The sequence below is a fragment of the Lissotriton vulgaris genome, chromosome 9 (genome assembly GCF_964263255.1).
Source record: "Lissotriton vulgaris chromosome 9, aLisVul1.2, whole genome shotgun sequence".
NCBI lineage: Eukaryota > Metazoa > Chordata > Amphibia > Caudata > Salamandridae > Lissotriton > Lissotriton vulgaris.
Genome location: NC_141697.1, coordinates 540,400,971 through 540,418,442, shown reverse-complemented (window position 1 = coordinate 540,418,442; position 17,472 = coordinate 540,400,971). Strand labels below are relative to the sequence as shown.

Below are 17,472 nucleotides of genomic sequence, written 5' to 3'. Positions count from 1 at the left end.
CGTCCACTCACGTCCCGAACGCTCCCAAACGCTCAAAAGCCTCACACCGGGCAAGCCCTCACCGGGTATATCTCTGGCTCCAAGGTAAAGCCAAATCCTGAGCATGCTAGTGCTAGGATCACAGAGCGAGAGAGAGATGGTTCAAGAGCTACTGTCTTGATAAAGGCCTGAAACGGCTAGTGCCTAAGAGTGTCTGACTTTCAGTTATTACTGATTGTGAGAGGGGAAGATGAAGTTTTTCTGCACCCAGCATGCCTTGGGATATACTTATGCAAATGAGGTGAGAGCCAGACCAATCCCATGCTACTCTGCCTAATGCTCCTTATCTGCATAAAAAGAACACTTTCACAACGGAGCAGAGTGGCGCAGCGGAAGCGTGCTGGGCCCATAACCCAGAGGTCGATGGATCGAAACCATCCTCTGCTAATTTTGCTTGATTTTACTTCCAAGGACCAAGCTGTCATTTCCACGCTACCAGCAAGGAAAAGCGCAAGCTTGTGCCAGCTATGTGAGAAAAGACTTCTCAACTATCTGTATCTGCTGAAATACAAGAGAGGGATCGTCAAAAGCTCCACACTGTACTTTGAAAGTAAAGGCACACAATAATAAGCATGAATGACTGGTGGGACCTTCAAACACTTTTATGTGGAGGCTTTGAATTTCATTCTTCCCTTTTTTGTTCTGCTCTTATCTATCTCCTGGGCATTTCATGGAATGTTCTCTATTTCTCTTCCCTGCTTTGCTTCCCATGCTGCCTCTATGTGTTCATATCTATTATTTGTATTGCTGCTTTCCATTCTTCTCTTCTGCACAGCTTTGTCCTTGGTTTCAATCCCAGTTCCTTACCCTCTACAAAAACTTTCTATTGCTTTTCATGTTGGTATCTAAACCAAATGCACCATTGAAGCTGGTGCATGATAGTCATTGAACTCAGGGTCCTAATGTTTAGAACCGAGAGCGCAAAGATCAGAGGGCGTTGGTGGTATAGTGGTGAGCATAGCTGCCTTCCAAGCAGTTGACCCGGGTTCGATTCCCGGCCAACGCAGTACAAATACTTATATATTCTGCAAGCAGGATATATTTTAAAGCAACATTTCACAAAATGGTAATATAATTAAGAGGTTAATCAGCCATTATATAAAAAATAAACAAATATGTAGGCAAGCATTTCGATCGCCCCTTCTGCTATATTCATTGTCCTAATATATGATAAGTTTCATAAAGCAGAGTCACCACTCACATGTACTGGTAAAAAAATATGTTACAGTGGGCAGACAATGAAAGGGCTGAGGCCCGACCAGACATTTTAACTCCAGCATCTCTATGTTAAAAAGCATTTCCTAGGCAATATTTAGCCTCTGAAAAAAATATGCAAGATCCAGCAATAAATCTGGCAAAAGTCCCCAACATTTTGTGCATACTTGTGCCCTCACCTGAATGTAGCACCACCTTGTAGCCGTCGGAGGTAACTGCAGCTCACAAAATGTTTCATCAGAGGGCAAGTTTAGAGGAATCCAAAAGGCAGATGTCCATGGAAAGAGCCTCCGACTGCAGCAGGAAGTTTGGATGCTTCAAATTTGCATAGCTTCCAGTCCAACGTCCTCTCATGTACCGAACGCTCCCAAACGCTCTAAAGCCTTATACCGGCAAGCCCTCACCGGGTAGATCTCTGGCTCCCAGGTAAAGCCAAATACTGAGCATGCAAGCACTAGGATCACAGAGAGAGAGAGAGACAGAGAGCGTCGGAGAGCTGTTGTCTTGTTAAAGGCCTGAAACGGCTAGTGAATAAGAGGGTCTGGACTTTCAGTTGTGACTGATTGTGAGAGGGGAAGATAAAGATTTTCTGCACCCAGCATGCCTTGCGATATACTTAGGCAAATGAGGTGAGAGCCCGACCAATCCCACGTCACTTCTCTGAATGCCTCCTCATCTGCATAAACAGAACACTTTCACAAAGGAGCAGAGTGGCGCAGCGGAAGCGTGCTGGGCCCATAACCCAGAGGTCGATGGATCGAAACCATCCTCTGCTAATTTTGCTTGATTTTCCTTCCAAGGACCAAGCTGTCATTTCCACATAGCCAGAAAGGAAAAGTGCAAGCTTGTACCAGCTATGTGAGAAAAGACTTCTCAACTATTCGTGTCTGTGTAATACAAGAGTGATCGTGAAAGGTACAACCCTGTACTTTGAAAGTAAAGACACACAATTATAACCATAAATGACTGGTGGGAGCTTCACACAACTTTCTGGGCATGCTTTGAATTTCATTCTTCCCTTTTTGTTCTGCTCTTATCTATCTCCTGGGCATTTCATGGAATGTTCTCTTTCTCTTCCCTGCTTTGCTTCCCATGCTGCCTATATATGCTCATTTCTACTATTTGTACTGTTGCTTTTCATTTCTTCTCTTCTGCACAACTTTGTCCTTGGTTTCAATCCCCAGTTCCTTACCCTCTGCAAAAAACGTTCTACTGCTTCTCATGTTGGTATCTAAACCAAATGCACCATTGAAGCTGGTGCAAGATAGTCATTGATTTCTGCAACGTAATATTTAGAACCGAGAGCTAACACATCAGAGGGCGTTGGTGGTATAGTGGTGAGCATAGCTGCTTCCCAAGCAGTTGACCCGGGTTCGATTCCCGGCCAACGCACTGAAAATACTTATATATTCTGCAAGCAGGATATATTGTAATGCAACATGTCACAAAATGGAAATTTCACGAACAGATTAATCAGCCATATATAAAAAAATAAACAAATACGTGGGCAAACATCTCAATCGCACCTTCTGCTACATACATTGTCCTAATATATGATAAGTTTCATAAAGCAGAGTCACAACACACATGTGCTGGTAATAAATTTGTTACAGTGGGCAAACAATGGAAGGGCTGAGGCCCGACCAGACATTGTAACTCCAGCATCTCTATGTTAAAAAGCATTTCTAGGCAATATCTAGCCTCTGAAAAAAATATGCAAGATCCACCGATAAATCTGGCAAAAGTCCCTAACATTTTGTGCATACTTGTGCTCTCACCTGAATGTAGCGCCACCTTGTAGCTGTCGAAGGAAACTGCTGCTCACAAAATGTTTTATCAGAAGGCAAGTTGAGAGGAATCCAAGAGTCAGATGTCCATGGAAAGAACCACTCACTGAAGCAGGAATGTTGGAGGCTTCATATTCGCATAGTTTCCTGTCCAACGTCCACAACGCTCCCAAACGCTCAAAAGCCTCACACCGGGCAAGCCCTCACCGGGTATATCTCTGGCTCCAAGGTAAAGCCAAATCCTGAGCATGCTAGTGCTAGGATCACAGAGCGAGAGAGAGATGGTTCAAGAGCTACTGTCTTGATAAAGGCCTGAAACGGCTAGTGCCTAAGAGTGTCTGACTTTCAGTTATGACTGATTGTGAGAGGGGAAGATGAAGTTTTTCTGCACCCAGCATGCCTTGGGATATACTTATGCAAATGAGGTGAGAGCCAGACCAATCCCATGCTACTCTGCCTAATGCTCCTTATCTGCATAAAAAGAACACTTTCACAACGGAGCAGAGTGGCGCAGCGGAAGCGTGCTGGGCCCATAACCCAGAGGTCGATGGATCGAAACCATCCTCTGCTAATTTTGCTTGATTTTACTTCCAAGGACCAAGCTGTCATTTCCACGCTACCAGCAAGGAAAAGCGCAAGCTTGTGCCAGCTATGTGAGAAAAGACTTCTCAACTATCTGTGTCTGCTGAAATACAAGAGAGGGATCGTCAAAAGCTCCACACTGTACTTTGAAAGTAAAGGCACACAATAATAAGCATGAATGACTGGTGGGACCTTCAAACACTTTTATGTGGAGGCTTTGAATTTCATTCTTCCCTTTTTTGTTCTGCTCTTATCTATCTCCTGGGCATTTCATGGAATGTTCTCTATTTCTCTTCCCTGCTTTGCTTCCCATGCTGCCTCTATGTGTTCATATCTATTATTTGTATTGCTGCTTTCCATTCTTCTCTTCTGCACAGCTTTGTCCTTGGTTTCAATCCCAGTTCCTTACCCTCTACAAAAACTTTCTATTGCTTTTCATGTTGGTATCTAAACCAAATGCACCATTGAAGCTGGTGCATGATAGTCATTGAACTCAGGGTCCTAATGTTTAGAACCGAGAGCACAAAGATCAGAGGGCGTTGGTGGTATAGTGGTGAGCATAGCTGCCTTCCAAGCAGTTGACCCGGGTTCGATTCCCGGCCAACGCAGTACAAATACTTATATATTCTGCAAGCAGGATATATTTTAAAGCAACATTTCACAAAATGGTAATATAATTAAGAGGTTAATCAGCCATTATATAAAAAATAAACAAATATGTAGGCAAGCATTTCGATCGCCCCTTCTGCTATATTCATTGTCCTAATATATGATAAGTTTCATAAAGCAGAGTCACCACTCACATGTACTGGTAAAAAAATATGTTACAGTGGGCAGACAATGAAAGGGCTGAGGCCCGACCAGACATTTTAACTCCAGCATCTCTATGTTAAAAAGCATTTCCTAGGCAATATTTAGCCTCTGAAAAAAATATGCAAGGTCCAGCAATAAATCTGGCAAAAGTCCCCAACATTTTGTGCATACTTGTGCCCTCACCTGAATGTAGCACCACCTTGTAGCCGTCGGAGGTAACTGCAGCTCACAAAATGTTTCATCAGAGGGCAAGTTTAGAGGAATCCAAAAGGCAGATGTCCATGGAAAGAGCCTCCGACTGCAGCAGGAAGTTTGGATGCTTCAAATTTGCATAGCTTCCAGTCCAACGTCCTCTCATGTACCGAACGCTCCCAAACGCTCTAAAGCCTTATACCGGCAAGCCCTCACCGGGTAGATCTCTGGCTCCCAGGAAAAGCCAAATACTGAGCATGCAAGCACTAGGATCACAGAGAGAGAGAGAGACAGAGAGCGTCAGAGAGCTGTTGTCTTGTTAAAGGCCTGAAACGGCTAGTGCCTAAGAGGGTCTGGACTTTCAGTTGTGACTGATTGTGAGAGGGGAAGATAAAGATTTTCTGCACCCAGCATGCCTTGCGATATACTTAGGCAAATGAGGTGAGAGCCCGACCAATCCCACGTCACTTCTCTGAATGCCTCCTCATCTGCATAAAGAGAACACTTTCACAAAGGAGCAGAGTGGCGCAGCGGAAGCGTGCTGGGCCCATAACCCAGAGGTCGATGGATCGAAACCATCCTCTGCTAATTTTGCTTGATTTTCCTTCCAAGGACCAAGCTGTCATTTCCACATAGCCAGAAAGGAAAAGTGCAAGCTTGTGCCAGCTATGTGAGAAAAGACTTCTCAACTATTCGTGTCTGTGTAATACAAGAGTGATCGTGAAAGGTACAACCCTGTACTTTGAAAGTAAAGACACACAATTATAACCATAAATGACTGACTGGTGGGAGCTTCACACAACTTTCTGGGCATGCTTTGAATTTCATTCTTCCCTTTTTGTTCTGCTCTTATCTATCTCCTGGGCATTTCATGGAATGTTCTCTTTCTCTTCCCTGCTTTGCTTCCCATGCTGCCTATATATGCTCATTTCTACTATTTGTACTGTTGCTTTTCATTTCTTCTCTTCTGCACAACTTTGTCCTTGGTTTCAATCCCCAGTTCCTTACCCTCTGCAAAAAACGTTCTACTGCTTCTCATGTTGGTATCTAAACCAAATGCACCATTGAAGCTGGTGCAAGATAGTCATTGATTTCTGCAACGTAATATTTAGAACCGAGAGCTAACACATCAGAGGGCGTTGGTGGTATAGTGGTGAGCATAGCTGCTTCCCAAGCAGTTGACCCGGGTTCGATTCCCGGCCAACGCACTGAAAATACTTATATATTCTGCAAGCAGGATATATTGTAATGCAACATGTCACAAAATGGAAATTTCACGAACAGATTAATCAGCCATATATAAAAAAATAAACAAATACGTGGGCAAACATCTCAATCGCACCTTCTGCTACATACATTGTCCTAATATATGATAAGTTTCATAAAGCAGAGTCACAACACACATGTGCTGGTAATAAATTTGTTACAGTGGGCAAACAATGGAAGGGCTGATGCCCGACCAGACATTGTAACTCCAGCATCTCTATGTTAAAAAGCATTTCTAGGCAATATCTAGCCTCTGAAAAAATATGCAAGATCCACCGATAAATCTGGCAAAAGTCCCTAACATTTTGTGCATACTTGTGCTCTCACCTGAATGTAGCGCCACCTTGTAGCTGTCGAAGGAAACTGCTGCTCACAAAATGTTTTATCAGAAGGCAAGTTGAGAGGAATCCAAGAGTCAGATGTCCATGGAAAGAACCACTCACTGAAGCAGGAATGTTGGAGGCTTCATATTCGCATAGTTTCCTGTCCAACGTCCACTCACGTCCCGAACGCTCCCAAACGCTCAAAAGCCTCACACCGGGCAAGCCCTCACCGGGTATATCTCTGGCTCCAAGGTAAAGCCAAATCCTGAGCATGCTAGTGCTAGGATCACAGAGCGAGAGAGAGATGGTTCAAGAGCTACTGTCTTGATAAAGGCCTGAAACGGCTAGTGCCTAAGAGTGTCTGACTTTCAGTTATGACTGATTGTGAGAGGGGAAGATGAAGTTTTTCTGCACCCAGCATGCCTTGGGATATACTTATGCAAATGAGGTGAGAGCCAGACCAATCCCATGCTACTCTGCCTAATGCTCCTTATCTGCATAAAAAGAACACTTTCACAACGGAGCAGAGTGGCGCAGCGGAAGCGTGCTGGGCCCATAACCCAGAGGTCGATGGATCGAAACCATCCTCTGCTAATTTTGCTTGATTTTACTTCCAAGGACCAAGCTGTCATTTCCACGCTACCAGCAAGGAAAAGCGCAAGCTTGTGCCAGCTATGTGAGAAAAGACTTCTCAACTATCTGTGTCTGCTGAAATACAAGAGAGGGATCGTCAAAAGCTCCACACTGTACTTTGAAAGTAAAGGCACACAATAATAAGCATGAATGACTGGTGGGACCTTCAAACACTTTTATGTGGAGGCTTTGAATTTCATTCTTCCCTTTTTTGTTCTGCTCTTATCTATCTCCTGGGCATTTCATGGAATGTTCTCTATTTCTCTTCCCTGCTTTGCTTCCCATGCTGCCTCTATGTGTTCATATCTATTATTTGTATTGCTGCTTTCCATTCTTCTCTTCTGCACAGCTTTGTCCTTGGTTTCAATCCCAGTTCCTTACCCTCTACAAAAACTTTCTATTGCTTTTCATGTTGGTATCTAAACCAAATGCACCATTGAAGCTGGTGCATGATAGTCATTGAACTCAGGGTCCTAATGTTTAGAACCGAGAGCGCAAAGATCAGAGGGCGTTGGTGGTATAGTGGTGAGCATAGCTGCCTTCCAAGCAGTTGACCCGGGTTCGATTCCCGGCCAACGCAGTACAAATACTTATATATTCTGCAAGCAGGATATATTTTAAAGCAACATTTCACAAAATGGTAATATAATTAAGAGGTTAATCAGCCATTATATAAAAAATAAACAAATATGTAGGCAAGCATTTCGATCGCCCCTTCTGCTATATTCATTGTCCTAATATATGATAAGTTTCATAAAGCAGAGTCACCACTCACATGTACTGGTAAAAAAATATGTTACAGTGGGCAGACAATGAAAGGGCTGAGGCCCGACCAGACATTTTAACTCCAGCATCTCTATGTTAAAAAGCATTTCCTAGGCAATATTTAGCCTCTGAAAAAAATATGCAAGATCCAGCAATAAATCTGGCAAAAGTCCCCAACATTTTGTGCATACTTGTGCCCTCACCTGAATGTAGCACCACCTTGTAGCCGTCGGAGGTAACTGCAGCTCACAAAATGTTTCATCAGAGGGCAAGTTTAGAGGAATCCAAAAGGCAGATGTCCATGGAAAGAGCCTCCGACTGCAGCAGGAAGTTTGGATGCTTCAAATTTGCATAGCTTCCAGTCCAACGTCCTCTCATGTACCGAACGCTCCCAAACGCTCTAAAGCCTTATACCGGCAAGCCCTCACCGGGTAGATCTCTGGCTCCCAGGTAAAGCCAAATACTGAGCATGCAAGCACTAGGATCACAGAGAGAGAGAGAGACAGAGAGCGTCGGAGAGCTGTTGTCTTGTTAAAGGCCTGAAACGGCTAGTGAATAAGAGGGTCTGGACTTTCAGTTGTGACTGATTGTGAGAGGGGAAGATAAAGATTTTCTGCACCCAGCATGCCTTGCGATATACTTAGGCAAATGAGGTGAGAGCCCGACCAATCCCACGTCACTTCTCTGAATGCCTCCTCATCTGCATAAACAGAACACTTTCACAAAGGAGCAGAGTGGCGCAGCGGAAGCGTGCTGGGCCCATAACCCAGAGGTCGATGGATCGAAACCATCCTCTGCTAATTTTGCTTGATTTTCCTTCCAAGGACCAAGCTGTCATTTCCACATAGCCAGAAAGGAAAAGTGCAAGCTTGTACCAGCTATGTGAGAAAAGACTTCTCAACTATTCGTGTCTGTGTAATACAAGAGTGATCGTGAAAGGTACAACCCTGTACTTTGAAAGTAAAGACACACAATTATAACCATAAATGACTGGTGGGAGCTTCACACAACTTTCTGGGCATGCTTTGAATTTCATTCTTCCCTTTTTGTTCTGCTCTTATCTATCTCCTGGGCATTTCATGGAATGTTCTCTTTCTCTTCCCTGCTTTGCTTCCCATGCTGCCTATATATGCTCATTTCTACTATTTGTACTGTTGCTTTTCATTTCTTCTCTTCTGCACAACTTTGTCCTTGGTTTCAATCCCCAGTTCCTTACCCTCTGCAAAAAACGTTCTACTGCTTCTCATGTTGGTATCTAAACCAAATGCACCATTGAAGCTGGTGCAAGATAGTCATTGATTTCTGCAACGTAATATTTAGAACCGAGAGCTAACACATCAGAGGGCGTTGGTGGTATAGTGGTGAGCATAGCTGCTTCCCAAGCAGTTGACCCGGGTTCGATTCCCGGCCAACGCACTGAAAATACTTATATATTCTGCAAGCAGGATATATTGTAATGCAACATGTCACAAAATGGAAATTTCACGAACAGATTAATCAGCCATATATAAAAAAATAAACAAATACGTGGGCAAACATCTCAATCGCACCTTCTGCTACATACATTGTCCTAATATATGATAAGTTTCATAAAGCAGAGTCACAACACACATGTGCTGGTAATAAATTTGTTACAGTGGGCAAACAATGGAAGGGCTGAGGCCCGACCAGACATTGTAACTCCAGCATCTCTATGTTAAAAAGCATTTCTAGGCAATATCTAGCCTCTGAAAAAAATATGCAAGATCCACCGATAAATCTGGCAAAAGTCCCTAACATTTTGTGCATACTTGTGCTCTCACCTGAATGTAGCGCCACCTTGTAGCTGTCGAAGGAAACTGCTGCTCACAAAATGTTTTATCAGAAGGCAAGTTGAGAGGAATCCAAGAGTCAGATGTCCATGGAAAGAACCACTCACTGAAGCAGGAATGTTGGAGGCTTCATATTCGCATAGTTTCCTGTCCAACGTCCACAACGCTCCCAAACGCTCAAAAGCCTCACACCGGGCAAGCCCTCACCGGGTATATCTCTGGCTCCAAGGTAAAGCCAAATCCTGAGCATGCTAGTGCTAGGATCACAGAGCGAGAGAGAGATGGTTCAAGAGCTACTGTCTTGATAAAGGCCTGAAACGGCTAGTGCCTAAGAGTGTCTGACTTTCAGTTATGACTGATTGTGAGAGGGGAAGATGAAGTTTTTCTGCACCCAGCATGCCTTGGGATATACTTATGCAAATGAGGTGAGAGCCAGACCAATCCCATGCTACTCTGCCTAATGCTCCTTATCTGCATAAAAAGAACACTTTCACAACGGAGCAGAGTGGCGCAGCGGAAGCGTGCTGGGCCCATAACCCAGAGGTCGATGGATCGAAACCATCCTCTGCTAATTTTGCTTGATTTTACTTCCAAGGACCAAGCTGTCATTTCCACGCTACCAGCAAGGAAAAGCGCAAGCTTGTGCCAGCTATGTGAGAAAAGACTTCTCAACTATCTGTGTCTGCTGAAATACAAGAGAGGGATCGTCAAAAGCTCCACACTGTACTTTGAAAGTAAAGGCACACAATAATAAGCATGAATGACTGGTGGGACCTTCAAACACTTTTATGTGGAGGCTTTGAATTTCATTCTTCCCTTTTTTGTTCTGCTCTTATCTATCTCCTGGGCATTTCATGGAATGTTCTCTATTTCTCTTCCCTGCTTTGCTTCCCATGCTGCCTCTATGTGTTCATATCTATTATTTGTATTGCTGCTTTCCATTCTTCTCTTCTGCACAGCTTTGTCCTTGGTTTCAATCCCAGTTCCTTACCCTCTACAAAAACTTTCTATTGCTTTTCATGTTGGTATCTAAACCAAATGCACCATTGAAGCTGGTGCATGATAGTCATTGAACTCAGGGTCCTAATGTTTAGAACCGAGAGCACAAAGATCAGAGGGCGTTGGTGGTATAGTGGTGAGCATAGCTGCCTTCCAAGCAGTTGACCCGGGTTCGATTCCCGGCCAACGCAGTACAAATACTTATATATTCTGCAAGCAGGATATATTTTAAAGCAACATTTCACAAAATGGTAATATAATTAAGAGGTTAATCAGCCATTATATAAAAAATAAACAAATATGTAGGCAAGCATTTCGATCGCCCCTTCTGCTATATTCATTGTCCTAATATATGATAAGTTTCATAAAGCAGAGTCACCACTCACATGTACTGGTAAAAAAATATGTTACAGTGGGCAGACAATGAAAGGGCTGAGGCCCGACCAGACATTTTAACTCCAGCATCTCTATGTTAAAAAGCATTTCCTAGGCAATATTTAGCCTCTGAAAAAAATATGCAAGGTCCAGCAATAAATATGGCAAAAGTCCCCAACATTTTGTGCATACTTGTGCCCTCACCTGAATGTAGCACCACCTTGTAGCCGTCGGAGGTAACTGCAGCTCACAAAATGTTTCATCAGAGGGCAAGTTTAGAGGAATCCAAAAGGCAGATGTCCATGGAAAGAGCCTCCGACTGCAGCAGGAAGTTTGGATGCTTCAAATTTGCATAGCTTCCAGTCCAACGTCCTCTCATGTACCGAACGCTCCCAAACGCTCTAAAGCCTTATACCGGCAAGCCCTCACCGGGTAGATCTCTGGCTCCCAGGAAAAGCCAAATACTGAGCATGCAAGCACTAGGATCACAGAGAGAGAGAGAGACAGAGAGCGTCAGAGAGCTGTTGTCTTGTTAAAGGCCTGAAACGGCTAGTGCCTAAGAGGGTCTGGACTTTCAGTTGTGACTGATTGTGAGAGGGGAAGATAAAGATTTTCTGCACCCAGCATGCCTTGCGATATACTTAGGCAAATGAGGTGAGAGCCCGACCAATCCCACGTCACTTCTCTGAATGCCTCCTCATCTGCATAAAGAGAACACTTTCACAAAGGAGCAGAGTGGCGCAGCGGAAGCGTGCTGGGCCCATAACCCAGAGGTCGATGGATCGAAACCATCCTCTGCTAATTTTGCTTGATTTTCCTTCCAAGGACCAAGCTGTCATTTCCACATAGCCAGAAAGGAAAAGTGCAAGCTTGTGCCAGCTATGTGAGAAAAGACTTCTCAACTATTCGTGTCTGTGTAATACAAGAGTGATCGTGAAAGGTACAACCCTGTACTTTGAAAGTAAAGACACACAATTATAACCATAAATGACTGACTGGTGGGAGCTTCACACAACTTTCTGGGCATGCTTTGAATTTCATTCTTCCCTTTTTGTTCTGCTCTTATCTATCTCCTGGGCATTTCATGGAATGTTCTCTTTCTCTTCCCTGCTTTGCTTCCCATGCTGCCTATATATGCTCATTTCTACTATTTGTACTGTTGCTTTTCATTTCTTCTCTTCTGCACAACTTTGTCCTTGGTTTCAATCCCCAGTTCCTTACCCTCTGCAAAAAACGTTCTACTGCTTCTCATGTTGGTATCTAAACCAAATGCACCATTGAAGCTGGTGCAAGATAGTCATTGATTTCTGCAACGTAATATTTAGAACCGAGAGCTAACACATCAGAGGGCGTTGGTGGTATAGTGGTGAGCATAGCTGCTTCCCAAGCAGTTGACCCGGGTTCGATTCCCGGCCAACGCACTGAAAATACTTATATATTCTGCAAGCAGGATATATTGTAATGCAACATGTCACAAAATGGAAATTTCACGAACAGATTAATCAGCCATATATAAAAAAATAAACAAATACGTGGGCAAACATCTCAATCGCACCTTCTGCTACATACATTGTCCTAATATATGATAAGTTTCATAAAGCAGAGTCACAACACACATGTGCTGGTAATAAATTTGTTACAGTGGGCAAACAATGGAAGGGCTGAGGCCCGACCAGACATTGTAACTCCAGCATCTCTATGTTAAAAAGCATTTCTAGGCAATATCTAGCCTCTGAAAAAAATATGCAAGATCCACCGATAAATCTGGCAAAAGTCCCTAACATTTTGTGCATACTTGTGCTCTCACCTGAATGTAGCGCCACCTTGTAGCTGTCGAAGGAAACTGCTGCTCACAAAATGTTTTATCAGAAGGCAAGTTGAGAGGAATCCAAGAGTCAGATGTCCATGGAAAGAACCACTCACTGAAGCAGGAATGTTGGAGGCTTCATATTCGCATAGTTTCCTGTCCAACGTCCACAACGCTCCCAAACGCTCAAAAGCCTCACACCGGGCAAGCCCTCACCGGGTATATCTCTGGCTCCAAGGTAAAGCCAAATCCTGAGCATGCTAGTGCTAGGATCACAGAGCGAGAGAGAGATGGTTCAAGAGCTACTGTCTTGATAAAGGCCTGAAACGGCTAGTGCCTAAGAGTGTCTGACTTTCAGTTATGACTGATTGTGAGAGGGGAAGATGAAGTTTTTCTGCACCCAGCATGCCTTGGGATATACTTATGCAAATGAGGTGAGAGCCAGACCAATCCCATGCTACTCTGCCTAATGCTCCTTATCTGCATAAAAAGAACACTTTCACAACGGAGCAGAGTGGCGCAGCGGAAGCGTGCTGGGCCCATAACCCAGAGGTCGATGGATCGAAACCATCCTCTGCTAATTTTGCTTGATTTTACTTCCAAGGACCAAGCTGTCATTTCCACGCTACCAGCAAGGAAAAGCGCAAGCTTGTGCCAGCTATGTGAGAAAAGACTTCTCAACTATCTGTGTCTGCTGAAATACAAGAGAGGGATCGTCAAAAGCTCCACACTGTACTTTGAAAGTAAAGGCACACAATAATAAGCATGAATGACTGGTGGGACCTTCAAACACTTTTATGTGGAGGCTTTGAATTTCATTCTTCCCTTTTTTGTTCTGCTCTTATCTATCTCCTGGGCATTTCATGGAATGTTCTCTATTTCTCTTCCCTGCTTTGCTTCCCATGCTGCCTCTATGTGTTCATATCTATTATTTGTATTGCTGCTTTCCATTCTTCTCTTCTGCACAGCTTTGTCCTTGGTTTCAATCCCAGTTCCTTACCCTCTACAAAAACTTTCTATTGCTTTTCATGTTGGTATCTAAACCAAATGCACCATTGAAGCTGGTGCATGATAGTCATTGAACTCAGGGTCCTAATGTTTAGAACCGAGAGCGCAAAGATCAGAGGGCGTTGGTGGTATAGTGGTGAGCATAGCTGCCTTCCAAGCAGTTGACCCGGGTTCGATTCCCGGCCAACGCAGTACAAATACTTATATATTCTGCAAGCAGGATATATTTTAAAGCAACATTTCACAAAATGGTAATATAATTAAGAGGTTAATCAGCCATTATATAAAAAATAAACAAATATGTAGGCAAGCATTTCGATCGCCCCTTCTGCTATATTCATTGTCCTAATATATGATAAGTTTCATAAAGCAGAGTCACCACTCACATGTACTGGTAAAAAAATATGTTACAGTGGGCAGACAATGAAAGGGCTGAGGCCCGACCAGACATTTTAACTCCAGCATCTCTATGTTAAAAAGCATTTCCTAGGCAATATTTAGCCTCTGAAAAAAATATGCAAGATCCAGCAATAAATCTGGCAAAAGTCCCCAACATTTTGTGCATACTTGTGCCCTCACCTGAATGTAGCACCACCTTGTAGCCGTCGGAGGTAACTGCAGCTCACAAAATGTTTCATCAGAGGGCAAGTTTAGAGGAATCCAAAAGGCAGATGTCCATGGAAAGAGCCTCCGACTGCAGCAGGAAGTTTGGATGCTTCAAATTTGCATAGCTTCCAGTCCAACGTCCTCTCATGTACCGAACGCTCCCAAACGCTCTAAAGCCTTATACCGGCAAGCCCTCACCGGGTAGATCTCTGGCTCCCAGGTAAAGCCAAATACTGAGCATGCAAGCACTAGGATCACAGAGAGAGAGAGAGACAGAGAGCGTCGGAGAGCTGTTGTCTTGTTAAAGGCCTGAAACGGCTAGTGAATAAGAGGGTCTGGACTTTCAGTTGTGACTGATTGTGAGAGGGGAAGATAAAGATTTTCTGCACCCAGCATGCCTTGCGATATACTTAGGCAAATGAGGTGAGAGCCCGACCAATCCCACGTCACTTCTCTGAATGCCTCCTCATCTGCATAAACAGAACACTTTCACAAAGGAGCAGAGTGGCGCAGCGGAAGCGTGCTGGGCCCATAACCCAGAGGTCGATGGATCGAAACCATCCTCTGCTAATTTTGCTTGATTTTCCTTCCAAGGACCAAGCTGTCATTTCCACATAGCCAGAAAGGAAAAGTGCAAGCTTGTACCAGCTATGTGAGAAAAGACTTCTCAACTATTCGTGTCTGTGTAATACAAGAGTGATCGTGAAAGGTACAACCCTGTACTTTGAAAGTAAAGACACACAATTATAACCATAAATGACTGGTGGGAGCTTCACACAACTTTCTGGGCATGCTTTGAATTTCATTCTTCCCTTTTTGTTCTGCTCTTATCTATCTCCTGGGCATTTCATGGAATGTTCTCTTTCTCTTCCCTGCTTTGCTTCCCATGCTGCCTATATATGCTCATTTCTACTATTTGTACTGTTGCTTTTCATTTCTTCTCTTCTGCACAACTTTGTCCTTGGTTTCAATCCCCAGTTCCTTACCCTCTGCAAAAAACGTTCTACTGCTTCTCATGTTGGTATCTAAACCAAATGCACCATTGAAGCTGGTGCAAGATAGTCATTGATTTCTGCAACGTAATATTTAGAACCGAGAGCTAACACATCAGAGGGCGTTGGTGGTATAGTGGTGAGCATAGCTGCTTCCCAAGCAGTTGACCCGGGTTCGATTCCCGGCCAACGCACTGAAAATACTTATATATTCTGCAAGCAGGATATATTGTAATGCAACATGTCACAAAATGGAAATTTCACGAACAGATTAATCAGCCATATATAAAAAAATAAACAAATACGTGGGCAAACATCTCAATCGCACCTTCTGCTACATACATTGTCCTAATATATGATAAGTTTCATAAAGCAGAGTCACAACACACATGTGCTGGTAATAAATTTGTTACAGTGGGCAAACAATGGAAGGGCTGAGGCCCGACCAGACATTGTAACTCCAGCATCTCTATGTTAAAAAGCATTTCTAGGCAATATCTAGCCTCTGAAAAAAATATGCAAGATCCACCGATAAATCTGGCAAAAGTCCCTAACATTTTGTGCATACTTGTGCTCTCACCTGAATGTAGCGCCACCTTGTAGCTGTCGAAGGAAACTGCTGCTCACAAAATGTTTTATCAGAAGGCAAGTTGAGAGGAATCCAAGAGTCAGATGTCCATGGAAAGAACCACTCACTGAAGCAGGAATGTTGGAGGCTTCATATTCGCATAGTTTCCTGTCCAACGTCCACAACGCTCCCAAACGCTCAAAAGCCTCACACCGGGCAAGCCCTCACCGGGTATATCTCTGGCTCCAAGGTAAAGCCAAATCCTGAGCATGCTAGTGCTAGGATCACAGAGCGAGAGAGAGATGGTTCAAGAGCTACTGTCTTGATAAAGGCCTGAAACGGCTAGTGCCTAAGAGTGTCTGACTTTCAGTTATGACTGATTGTGAGAGGGGAAGATGAAGTTTTTCTGCACCCAGCATGCCTTGGGATATACTTATGCAAATGAGGTGAGAGCCAGACCAATCCCATGCTACTCTGCCTAATGCTCCTTATCTGCATAAAAAGAACACTTTCACAACGGAGCAGAGTGGCGCAGCGGAAGCGTGCTGGGCCCATAACCCAGAGGTCGATGGATCGAAACCATCCTCTGCTAATTTTGCTTGATTTTACTTCCAAGGACCAAGCTGTCATTTCCACGCTACCAGCAAGGAAAAGCGCAAGCTTGTGCCAGCTATGTGAGAAAAGACTTCTCAACTATCTGTGTCTGCTGAAATACAAGAGAGGGATCGTCAAAAGCTCCACACTGTACTTTGAAAGTAAAGGCACACAATAATAAGCATGAATGACTGGTGGGACCTTCAAACACTTTTATGTGGAGGCTTTGAATTTCATTCTTCCCTTTTTTGTTCTGCTCTTATCTATCTCCTGGGCATTTCATGGAATGTTCTCTATTTCTCTTCCCTGCTTTGCTTCCCATGCTGCCTCTATGTGTTCATATCTATTATTTGTATTGCTGCTTTCCATTCTTCTCTTCTGCACAGCTTTGTCCTTGGTTTCAATCCCAGTTCCTTACCCTCTACAAAAACTTTCTATTGCTTTTCATGTTGGTATCTAAACCAAATGCACCATTGAAGCTGGTGCATGATAGTCATTGAACTCAGGGTCCTAATGTTTAGAACCGAGAGCGCAAAGATCAGAGGGCGTTGGTGGTATACTGGTGAGCATAGCTGCCTTCCAAGCAGTTGACCCGGGTTCGATTCCCGGCCAACGCAGTACAAATACTTATATATTCTGCAAGCAGGATATATTTTAAAGCAACATTTCACAAAATGGTAATATAATTAAGAGGTTAATCAGCCATTATATAAAAAATAAACAAATATGTAGGCAAGCATTTCGATCGCCCCTTCTGCTATATTCATTGTCCTAATATATGATAAGTTTCATAAAGCAGAGTCACCACTCACATGTACTGGTAAAAAAATATGTTACAGTGGGCAGACAATGAAAGGGCTGAGGCCCGACCAGACATTTTAACTCCAGCATCTCTATGTTAAAAAGCATTTCCTAGGCAATATTTAGCCTCTGAAAAAAATATGCAAGATCCAGCAATAAATCTGGCAAAAGTCCCCAACATTTTGTGCATACTTGTGCCCTCACCTGAATGTAGCACCACCTTGTAGCCGTCGGAGGTAACTGCAGCTCACAAAATGTTTCATCAGAGGGCAAGTTTAGAGGAATCCAAAAGGCAG

General features: G+C 43.6%; 10 non-coding genes across 10 annotated transcripts; all 10 read left to right on the top strand.

The window, feature by feature from the left end:
• The first annotated feature begins 973 nt into the window (after positions 1 to 973).
• On the top strand, positions 974 to 1,045 carry TRNAG-UCC (transfer RNA glycine (anticodon UCC)). Its single transcript has one exon. It is a non-coding gene; the product is annotated as a tRNA-Gly (tRNA).
• A 1,529-nt stretch (positions 1,046 to 2,574) lies between these two features.
• TRNAG-CCC (transfer RNA glycine (anticodon CCC)) lies at positions 2,575 to 2,646 on the top strand. Its single transcript has one exon. It is a non-coding gene; the product is annotated as a tRNA-Gly (tRNA).
• A 1,513-nt stretch (positions 2,647 to 4,159) lies between these two features.
• On the top strand, positions 4,160 to 4,231 carry TRNAG-UCC (transfer RNA glycine (anticodon UCC)). Its single transcript has one exon. It is a non-coding gene; the product is annotated as a tRNA-Gly (tRNA).
• A 1,533-nt stretch (positions 4,232 to 5,764) lies between these two features.
• Positions 5,765 to 5,836, top strand: TRNAG-CCC (transfer RNA glycine (anticodon CCC)). Its single transcript has one exon. It is a non-coding gene; the product is annotated as a tRNA-Gly (tRNA).
• Positions 5,837 to 7,358: 1,522 nt separating this feature from the next.
• TRNAG-UCC (transfer RNA glycine (anticodon UCC)) lies at positions 7,359 to 7,430 on the top strand. Its single transcript has one exon. It is a non-coding gene; the product is annotated as a tRNA-Gly (tRNA).
• A 1,529-nt stretch (positions 7,431 to 8,959) lies between these two features.
• Positions 8,960 to 9,031, top strand: TRNAG-CCC (transfer RNA glycine (anticodon CCC)). Its single transcript has one exon. It is a non-coding gene; the product is annotated as a tRNA-Gly (tRNA).
• A 1,513-nt stretch (positions 9,032 to 10,544) lies between these two features.
• TRNAG-UCC (transfer RNA glycine (anticodon UCC)) lies at positions 10,545 to 10,616 on the top strand. Its single transcript has one exon. It is a non-coding gene; the product is annotated as a tRNA-Gly (tRNA).
• A 1,533-nt stretch (positions 10,617 to 12,149) lies between these two features.
• TRNAG-CCC (transfer RNA glycine (anticodon CCC)) lies at positions 12,150 to 12,221 on the top strand. The gene has a single exon. It is a non-coding gene; the product is annotated as a tRNA-Gly (tRNA).
• A 1,513-nt stretch (positions 12,222 to 13,734) lies between these two features.
• On the top strand, positions 13,735 to 13,806 carry TRNAG-UCC (transfer RNA glycine (anticodon UCC)). The gene has a single exon. It is a non-coding gene; the product is annotated as a tRNA-Gly (tRNA).
• A 1,529-nt stretch (positions 13,807 to 15,335) lies between these two features.
• On the top strand, positions 15,336 to 15,407 carry TRNAG-CCC (transfer RNA glycine (anticodon CCC)). Its single transcript has one exon. It is a non-coding gene; the product is annotated as a tRNA-Gly (tRNA).
• Positions 15,408 to 17,472: the final 2,065 nt, after the last annotated feature.